Source organism: Solanum dulcamara, chromosome 12, assembly GCF_947179165.1.
Source record: "Solanum dulcamara chromosome 12, daSolDulc1.2, whole genome shotgun sequence".
NCBI lineage: Eukaryota > Viridiplantae > Streptophyta > Magnoliopsida > Solanales > Solanaceae > Solanum > Solanum dulcamara.
Genome location: NC_077248.1, coordinates 25316800 through 25322025, shown reverse-complemented (window position 1 = coordinate 25322025; position 5226 = coordinate 25316800).

Sequence of the window (5226 nt, the reverse complement as noted above, 5' to 3'; positions counted from 1 at the left end):
TGTATTTTGGTCATAACTTTTCATAGCAATTTCCAAATTGAGTGATTCAAATTTCTGAGTAACCACAAGATCATTACCTACAACTTTTATGAAGACCATATTTTAAGATTCGGAGGTTAAGTAGGTCAAATAAATTAATCTTTGTAAGGTAGGATGCTGTTACGGAAATGAGTGTTTATAGAAGAAAAATCATATCTCACTGTAGGTTTATCCAAATTGGTCGATTCTTAAACGATATGAAACTAGACTTCTATATCTACAATTCTTATGAAGACACCAAATCCTAATAAGGAATTTATCTTATTCAAACGCAGCTCCCAAAAAGAGTATTCTGTCAAACATAACTCATTTCACCTACCATAGAAAGATCTAGATACATTTGACATCACTCATGACATAAATTGTCTTCCATTTAACATCATCCATGACATCAATATATTCCACTAAATTTTCAGATTTTTATTTATAATTATTTTATTTATTGTTAGGTCATCTTTCCCACCTATAAATACCCACCTTATTTCTTCATTTTATTCATCAAGCTTTCTCAAGCAAATCTTCTCTCTATACACATTCTCAAATATAGTTTTAGTTCTTAGTAGTGAAGAAATACTATTCCGGTAATTCATATATTCCGGGTAGTACACAAAACGTTCCGGCAAGGAGAGAAGCTAGGACTCAAGAGTGGTCATTAAGTCTTCCGGTACCAACTAAAGCTTCGGTTTCCAGGTATGTAAGGCTTCAATGAGAGTAATCCTTCCACTCTCATGCCTAAATTATTTTGATTATATGATAAATTATATTTATTTTCTTTAAGCTCTACTCTAAGTTATGTGTGTATTTATCCATGGGTTCTTCCACCCATGTAGTCCAAAAACTCTTTCAATTAAATATCTTGATTTCAAGTAATATTTTCTTATGTTAATTCTTAATTTTACTTAATAGTATGAATCATGGTTAAACTAATGATTATTGCTCTATTTTGATGCAACATAATTTCATATGTATGAATTGATAGTTTGCAAGTAATTCCTCTATTTATCTATTTAAAGGTTCTTGAAATTCATGGTGGGTTGTTTAAAACATGATTTTTAATTAATGGATTTCAAAGTATTTATGTATATTTATTTACATACATATTTGCAAGTTGAAGTGATTTGAACCCACCTAGTTTTACTATGTTTTTAATAAAATTTGACTTGAAAGCTTTGACTCCAAATAAATATTTATGAAAGTAATATCAATGATCAAAAAGGGAGTCTTATGAAATGAAAGAATGATGAAATGATATGAATCATGGATTCTTTATGCAATAAGGACAATTCTTGCATATTTGAATTATCAAATGTTTTAATGAGCTATTCTACCGAATGTGATGTTTGAATTCTCAAGTTATATGCTATGAATATTTTGAAGTATTAAACTATTCCGTGGGATTGACTTAGTACCGAATGAGGCATTAAGGTGGGATTCGGTAAGGGAATCCTAGTAGCAACCCCTTGTCTCATTAACTATGTGCCAACATAGGAGCCCTTGTAGGCTTAGGCTAATGGATCCATAAATAGCCCTTAAAGTTAAAGTTAAAGAAATGAATGAAGTTGACGGAGTTCTACCTGACAAGTAGTCTCCCCGGCCAACGTAGGGGGTTATGTTGGATTCCATGTAATAGCTCGCATGGTCTTAAATGTCGGTTATGGTTAGCTTCCCACAAAATTAATGTTTTAAAGGATATCCATATGATTTATTATGCATGTATTACATTATGTTCCATATTACATAAATGTTGTAATATTTTCTCAATGTTCATGCATCCTTACATACTTAGTACATTCAAAGTACTAACGCATACTCTTTTGCCTACATGATATCACCATGTAGGGATCGGTGCTCCTCCTCGTTCTCCTCCACGTGGCTAGTTGATATTCCATTGAAGACTACTTTTGGTGAGTTCCCATGTTCCGGGAACAATACTCCTTTGTCTTTCTAGCTTATGATATGTTAAGATATTTTATTATGGCATTTCTTCTATTATGATTGAGGGTGAGCTAGGAACTTGTCTTAGCCCCATTAAATCTAATAGTTAGAGGTATTGTTGGACATATGTAAGTTAAAGATTTATTATTATGATTTCCGCTTGTCTATTTATCATCATTACCTATGAAAGGCTAAAAGAATGCTAAGAGGATTGTTTGAGGTACTTTCGGGTTGCTCATTCGCCATGTCACGTCTAGGCCCTAGGCTTGGGTCATGACAAACTTGGTATCAGAGCCTGAGGTTTTGAATGATCCTTGGAAGTCCAACATACCGCGTCGAATAGGTTCTTCTTCATGGTTGTGAAGCGCGCCACAATTATGAATAAGAGACTATGAGACGTTTAGGAAAATTTTCACTTCTTTCAAATTCATGTCGTGCCTTAGAGTGTCCTAAGCTTTCCTTTAACTAACGACCCATTTTGTGTTCTCTAGATAATAACTCGTGGAAGACCACCTCGAAGAGCAAGGGTTGACGATGAGGACCAAACTCCTCCGATTCCTAATACCCAACATCATGAGGACGGGGTAACCCATGCCGAGTTTCGCAGTGTTATTAATTTGTTAGCTCAAGTCGTAGCTAACCAAGGGAATTTAGGTGTTCCTCCTCCCCAAATGCAAAATCCAGCCTCTAGAATTCGGGATTTCCAAAGGATGAATCCACCCGAATTCGATGGTTGTAAACTAGATGAGGACCCTATGGAGTTCATTAATGAGGTGTACCGGATTGTGTCTATCATGGGTGTGCCACCAAATGAGAAGGCCGAGCTAGTGGCCTATCAACTCAAAGGTGTAGCTCGAGTGTGGTACGAATAATGGGTTGTTGAGAGGGATGAAGAAATAGGATCGATAGGATGGGAAGAGTTCAAAGGTGACTTCCTAGACCGCTTCTTCTCATTAGAGCTAAGGGAGGCCAAAATCCAAGAGTTCATCAACCTCCGTCAAGGGAGTATGAGCGTGAGGGAGTATGCTCTCAAATTCACTAAGTTGTCAAAGTATGCTCCTTTTATGGTCTCCGACCCAAGAGCTAGGATGAGCAAGTTTATTTCCGGTGTCTCAAGCTTGGTGTCCAAGGAGTGCAAAATGGCCATGTTGGTAAAGGAGATGGACATCTCTCGGTTAATGACTTACGCAGAACAAATCGAAGAAGAGAAGCTTAGAGAGAGATCAAGGGGGTTCAAAAAGGCTAGAATGGATGGTGGAGGGTTTAACCCTCAAAGGTCCGATCATGGTAACAATGGCAAAGGTCAAGGTGGGCAACGATTTGTGGGACAAGGTTCCACCAATACTCCTCCTCCAAAGTTTAACAAGGACAAGAGTGGTAAACCAATGATTCCAAGAGAGAATGTTGCTACTCAAACTTTCCCCACTTGCAAGAAGTGTGGAAGGACTCACAAAGGGGAATGCTTAGCCGGCTCCAATGCATGCTTTAAGTGTGGCAAGCTGGGCCACCATGCTAAGGATTGTAGAGATGGTGGTGGTAGGACTCAAGGACAAATTGCTCATGGTCAACAAGTCCAAGGAGGTGTCCAACGCACCAACCGCTTTTATGCCTTGCATGGGAGATAAGAGGTTGAGGATACACCCAATGTCATTACCGGTATGTTAAAGGTCTTTTCTTTTGATGTGTATGCACTATTAGATCCGGGTGCAAATTTATCTTTTATTACTCCATTCCTTGCTAATAGATTTGATGTTTTACCTGAAATGTTATTAGAGCCTTATTTGGTGTCTACCCCCTGTTGGTGAGTCAATTATTGCTAGAAAGGTCTATAGGGGTTGCCTTGTGTCTATCTTGCATAAAGTTATTCCTTGTGATCTCATTGAGCTTGATATGATAGATTTCGATGTCATTCTTGGGATGGATTGTTTACATGCATCTTATGCTTCCATAGATTGTAGGAATCGTCGAGTCAAGTTCCAATTTCCAAATGAGCCTGTTATTGAATGGCAGGGTCGTGATTCGGTGGTTAAGGGTCAGTTTATTTCTTATCTTAAGGCTCGCAAAATGATTTCTAAGGGATGTATTTACCATATTGTGAGGGTTAGGGATGTCAACTCCAAAAGTCCTTCTCTTGAGTCAGTTCTTATAGTCAATGAATTCCCCGATGTCTTTCCTGATGACCTTCCCGGTGTCCCTCCTGAAAGGGAAGTTGATTTTGGTATTGATATCCTCCCCGATACCCAACCTATCTCTATTCCTCCTTACCGCATGGCCCCAGCAGAATTGAAAGAGCTGAAGGAACAATTAAAGGACTTGTTAGAGAAGGGGTTCATAAGACCAAGTATTTCGCCATGGGGTGCTCCCGTTCTATTTGTAAGAAAGAAGGATGGGTCACTTCGAATGTGCATAGACTATCGGCAATTAAATAAGATGACCATTAAGAACAAGTACCCACTCCCTAGAATAGATGACTTGTTTGATCAATTGCAAGGGGCAAGTCACTTCTCCAAGATCGACCTTCGGTCCGGCTATCACCAACTACGGGTAAGGGAGTGTGACATTCCCAAAACAGCCTTCCGAACAAGGTATGGTCACTATGAGTTTGTGGTGATGAGTTTTGGGTTGACGAATGCACCGGCGGTGTTTATGGACTTGATGAATAGGGTGTTCAAACCTTACCTTGATACCTTTGTAGTAGTCTTCATCGATGATATTTTAATTTACTCTCGGGGTGAGGAAGAACATAAAAATCACTTGAGAGTTGTGCTTCAAACATTGAGGGATAAACAATTATTTGCAAAATTTAGTAAGTGTAAATTTTGGTTAAAGGAGGTAGCATTTCTTGGTCACGTAGTGTCCGGTGACGGAATCAAGGTTGATCCTAAGAAAATAGAGGCAGTCAAAAATTGGCCTAGACCATTATCTCCTTCAGACATTAGGAGCTTCTTAGGTCTAGCCGGGTACTATAGACGGTTCGTCAAAGGCTTTTCTTCCATCTCATCTCCTATGACAAAATTGACCCAAAAGAAATCCAAATTCATATGGACAGATGAGTGTGAGAAGAGTTTCCAGACCTTAAAAGATCGACTTACCTCTGCTCCTAGTTTGACTCTCCCAGAAGGATTAGAAGGGTTTGTAGTTTATTGTGATGCTTCAAAGATTGGTTTAGGTTGTGTCTTAATGCAAAAAGGCAAGATAATAGCATATGCTTCTAGGCAATTAAAGGTGCATGAGCGCAACTACCCTACCCAT